Here is a 6,000-nt window from a genome sequence, read left to right as displayed (position 1 = left end):
TTTACTTTCATTAAATAATTTTATTTTATACTTTTTTTAACCCATGTTAATAAATGGAATTTTTTTATGATTTGTTGAAAGTGTGAGATAAAATATTAAAATTTGATCAAAGAAAAACAACATTAAAAAGTATTAACTTAAAATGTGATTTTTTTTTTCATTTAAACGAGAAGAATGTAACGAGAAAACATGAAGAATTACATTTGTTTACAAATCGGTAAAAAACTTTTTTTTAGAAACATATAAGTAAGTTCTATCAAACTTTTGACAAATAAAATATGTTAAAATTTCTCATTACAGCTTTTATCTATGAAAAATTAATTTGTAACGTATCTATTTTTTTTTCTCTTTGAATATACTTAATCTGAAGACATTTGGCTTTTAATGTTTATATTAGTTTGATTGACTTATACTTGTTTAATTAAAATTTAATTAGTATTAAAAATGATTTTAAGTCCAAAACATGCAAAAAGATACCTTATTAAAATTAATATTGTAAATAAAATCATTTTAGTTAGACATTTTTAAGAACACTGTTATACAGTGTTGATCGGATTATTATAACCCGCAAAACATTAAACATAATAAATTATTTTACGTAAGATTTGAATAATTTAACAAGTAAATTATATAAATTAAATTTATCAATATAAGTTTATTTTCAAGTAATCCACAAAAGTAGTGATATTATAAAACTTAACCAACATCACCATATCAAAGTTTATCACTTCATATCCACTCCACTCAATTTGTCTTTCAATTTATTTAAACAACCACTTCAACTTAATTTTTTATTTCTTTTTTCTTTAATTTTCATTCTTTTAAACATTAAATTACATTCCTTTTAATGATTCATATTTTTTTTTTACTTATTCGTGAAGTAAAAAGAATATAATCTGTTCCTTAAATATTACTAGAAGATGTGATTTATTTACATGCTCGGTTTATAATGAATAAAGATTATTCTTGTACAAGTAGTTACTATTATATCTTTATAGTCGAAGCTCGTTTATTTTTATATATTTATTTATTATCTTCGTCTCTTTAAATTTTAATATTTTGTTTTCGGTTAGAAAAAATATTTAACTCTCTAAACAACTTAAATCAATAAGAAAAATTATTCAACAATGGTACAACTCTAAGTATTTAAGATTAGATACTTAAATTTAAAAATTGGTTTTACATTAACATGACAAGCTTTCAAATATTCGTAAGAATGCACTAAAGAATTATAGAAAAGATGAATATGTTTCCCTATTGTGTACTCTTAGGTACATAATGAATACAAAAATAGATATCAAGTTACTACCTAAGAAGGTACAAGTATTTTTTAAATAAGAGTATCGAAGGTATTTTTGAGAAGAAGAAAAATTCATGAAACTATCAGAGTGAACTTAGAAATATGGGCTGGGAAGAAGGACACCTCGAGGGCTTCACCCCCTACACCTCCAAGAGTTTCATCATACACCTCCAAAAATTTAACAAAATGCCTATTTCACCCCTAATTAAAAACATTTTTAATTGGTTTTAATTTATAAAAAACTGAAAAGAATATAGTCAAATATTCTTGACCAGTTTTAGTTTCACTTTTATGTTTCTCTCTCACATTTTGGCATCTCCCTGCGTTGGATTTCATTCTTCTTCTTTACTCTCTTTTAATTTATAATTAGTTAATATATAATTAAAATTTTAATCATAAAAAAAATTAATAAATTCAAAATCTATAATTAAATTATAAAATTATAAACTAATACAATAAATTAAACAATTATAAATTATCTAATAAATTTAAAAATAAATACCAAAATAATAATACATAAGTACCTAAAAAATCATTCGAAATTTTGATATCAATTTTATATACCATTTTTTTAAAATAATTTAAAAAAGTCATACAATTTGAAAATTTTAACAAAATGAAAAACTAACAGAATAAATTAAAAATTTATAATTAAAATATAAAATAAAAAATAATCTAATAAACTTAAAAATTAATGTGTTCTGGTCTTGAGAAAATTATGATTTTTGGTCTTGGTACTCGGGAAGGAGGGGCTCATGGCTAAGATGATGAACACCAATATTGTGTTTGTGCTTTCTTTTGTTTCTGACTTCAGCCACAACAAGGAACCAAGACAGAGAAAATAAAAAGAACCTTGAGATGGTTGATCATGATGGGTAAACGTCAGCAAGTTTAACAAATGAAAGTGTTGCTCCCCACCACCACCCTATATTTCCTTCACCTCCTCACATTATTTTAAATACAATTATATTTTTAAGTTAAAAAGATTTTTACTTTTACCTTATTTTAAATAATTTGAAACCCTAATTTTACTTTCTCAGCCCTCATCCACGGAGGAACTCTCTTTCCCTTTCTCCATTTTCGTTTCACCTCTTCACCTCCCGCACTTCCATTTTTCTTTCTTCACAGATTTTTTTTTTGGTTTGAAAGTTTCCATTGCCGCCGTAGTGTGAAGGAGTGTCGCCACCGTGGTATGAAGGAACATCGAGGAGCATCCAGAGCATCAACCAGCGTGAAGAAATATACATCAACGGAGGTGACATCCTTCAACGGATGTCCCCTAATACAACAAACTTTAAAATAAAAAACGTAACATTTAAACGGAGGTGACATCCTTCAACGGAATCCGTTTAAGGTAAAACGAAACGGATATTGACATCTGTTGAAGGATGTCACCTCCGTTTACGTTTTTTATTTAGGGTTTTATTTTAAGGTTTATTCGAATACGAGGAAGCACGACACGCATTGCACGACACGCATTGCACGACTCCACGCACGAGAGGGAGACTGTTTGATAATTCTTTCCACCAATCTTTGCAACTTGTAGTATCTCACAACGAGAAAGAAAGAGAGGAAGAAATATAATATTAAAATGAAAGAAAAGTATTTTACTCATGTACGACTACAATAGGTTATTAGTGAAATATGTTCTGAATGGATAAAACTAAAAAATAATAATCTTAAAAATAAAATTTTATTGAAGGACAAAGTAGTAAAAAGAAAGTGAAAGGAAAAAAATATGGTGGTAGAGGGAGCAACACCCAACAAATGAACAGCAGAGACACCTTTACACACAGCTTGTTAAAGCCTGTGCGTCGACGAACGATTCTCGGCTATCAAAATGCTAAAGAAAACAGGGTATGCTTCGGAAATGGAAATACTAGAGGTACAACATCGGATTTCAAAATCCGATTTTTCTTTTATAGCACCTGTTTGATGTCATAATCTTAGAAAAAAAACACTTTCCTACTTCTAATGTCAATACATTTACCTTCAACTGCCTGCCACCGCCTCCAACGAATAAGTTCAATAAAAATCTTCCTCAATTTCTTTGAAGAATCTGAACTCTAATTAATTATAAGGGTATTTATGGGATTTGAAGACGTAGGATGAAACCTTGGAGATGCATGGTGAAACGCCGGACACCTTTAGTGTTGGCAATCAAAGCCCAATATTCATTCGGATCAGCCCATTTCAGTTTTAGAATATTGTTAACTTAGTCCATGATTACTATCAACACATCTTCAAAATCGTTGAATAGTTTTATTATCAATTAAATTTGATTTTAAATATATAATTAATAAATTTGAGTTTGTAATAAAACTTTCTCATAATTTCATAGATTTTAAAAATATAAATAAAAAATAAAAAATGATTGAAAAGTATATGCTATTGGCATTTTTCTAGTTGATATTGAATTGTAATTTTTTTACTGCACCCTAATAGTCTTGTCTGGGCGAGCATTTTATGAGCCTAATTTGACAAATCATATCTATTGACAATTTTTTTTACAGGAAAAGGAAAATGAAAAAATGAAATAAATGTACATAAATTTAACCATATGTATTCTAAATATAATACTGAAGAAAGAACCAGAATGAATATATATATATATATATATATATATATATATATATATATATATATATATATATATATATATATATATATGTGTGTGTGTGTGTATTGTATAACGTAATAAAAAAAATATTATATGTTAATAAAATATTCAGCGTTCAAGTATTCACTTATAATTACCATAACGTCCCATTCCATTCCCTTCTTCTCCTCTACTTAAAATGTTTGAATTATATTTTTCTTCTCACTATTATTACTGTTATTTTGAAAGAATTATTATTATTATTATTATTATTAAAACTTATTAACTGAAAAATACAGATTTATCATGCATGTACAGAAGAATTGCCTTGAAAGACTCTTTATTGGATTCTCATTGACTTTTCAACAGAGAAACATTAAGAACACATTATTTTCGAATATATTTTTAATGTTATTTGTATAGTTTAAAATTATTAAAAAAAGTATTATTGTGAAGGTTTCATAACTTATCTAATAATTCTCCATATTTAATAATAAATTGTAAACAAATTAAAAAAAAAACATGTTAAAAAATAGAGACAACCTACCTACCTACTTTTAAATTTAAGCATATGCGTCCTCCCATACTTTTTATATTATTATTTTTAGTTAAAGTGAAACAATTTATGTTTACAAAATACTTTCTATCAAAACTTAATATAAATTACTTACTTGACTCACAAAAATCAATATCTTTTTTCTTTTTGCTTTTAATAAAATACACACAAAAAGGTAAAATAATCGAAAATTAGAATGGTCCAAATGTGCATTAGTAACCAAATTCAACTGAGATTTGAGATTTCAGTGATTTTAGATTCACAGATTAAAACCAAATTCAGGGATTAGATTATGATAAAGCCTAGCATTGACTCGCTTAAGCGTTACAAAACCTCTTCAATGAGGATCTGAATCCGTCATCTTCCGTTGCAGGATTCAAATCTCTTTCCAGATCTCCCACCTCTATCACCACATCCAACGCCTTTCTCGGACACGCAATTGGGGGACCCAAAGACGAAGAACAACCCTCGTCCGCTTCCGAAACGGGAACTGAACCGGCTTCATCGTCAGAGCAACCCTTGGCCGGTTGGGCCGGAGTTCGGCACAGAGGACACGTGGAGTGAGAGGCGAACCAGGCGTCGATGCAGTGGGTGTGGAAACCATGCTTACAGTTGGGGAGCACGCGGACTTTATCACCATCGGCGAACTCCGACAGGCACACGGCGCATTCCTGGAGAGAGCGATGGACGGCTGCGGAGAAGGAAAAAGTGGGAAGGGACTTGATGACGGAAGGATCGAGACAGGGCTCGGGGAAGGAGGTGGTCAGAAGGGAATGGGACAAGAGAGCGCGGCGCCGACGGCGGCAGAAGCGGACGTAGGCGTTGAAGAGAATGATGAAGATTATGAGAAGGAAGAGGAGAATGGCAGTGCCCACCATAACCTTTCCGTTGTGTGTGTACTTGGATTCAATGTCGGGCTCCATAGTCATGATTGAGAAGAAGAGTGAAAGCTCTCTGATATGTCTGAAACTGCGTCTGTAAAAGGAGGGATTTTTATTTTATTGGATCAGATCGATATCTGCCACTGCGTATATATAATATGTGCAACCACTGGTCATATATTTATTTATTATTACTTTAAACTTTATATTCTTACCAACATCTTCATCCAATTTTTATCACAATTTCTGTTACAATGTTTATCTATCATTTTTGACTTATATAGGACTATCAAAAGACTGAAAGATAAAAGAGAAAATAGTAGACATGATGAACAATAACGCGATAAAAAGATAAGTATATGTAAATATTGTAGATAAAAAATAACCGTCACACATACAAAAAAAGTAAATAGATGTGCTGAAACATATTATCGTGATTTTTCGTTAAACCATAATATCTTTTAATTTAAATAATATTTCTTAATCTATTTTTATTTATATTAATAATAAAATAGTACTGTATTTCAATTTTGGAAAATAAAAATTATCAATCTTTATCCTGTCTTTATCAAAATTAAATTAATATTACTGGATTTTGAGAATAAAAACTATAGCGAAATATGCGGCAAGGATAAAATAAGATTTAAAACATATCCTTAATTTA

At 29.1% G+C, this 6,000-nt stretch overlaps 1 pseudogene; it reads right to left on the bottom strand.

The window, feature by feature from the left end:
- Positions 1-4,636: 4,636 nt before the first annotated feature.
- On the bottom strand, positions 4,637-5,571 carry LOC124824319 (RING-H2 finger protein ATL5-like; annotated as a pseudogene).
- Positions 5,572-6,000: the final 429 nt, after the last annotated feature.

The sequence above is a fragment of the Vigna umbellata genome, chromosome 5 (assembly GCF_029865625.1).
Source record: "Vigna umbellata cultivar VRB3 chromosome 5, Vumbellata_1.0, whole genome shotgun sequence".
Lineage (NCBI taxonomy): Eukaryota > Viridiplantae > Streptophyta > Magnoliopsida > Fabales > Fabaceae > Vigna > Vigna umbellata.
The sequence above is the reverse complement of the archived record's forward strand: the minus strand, read 5'-3'. Positions and strand labels throughout refer to the sequence as shown.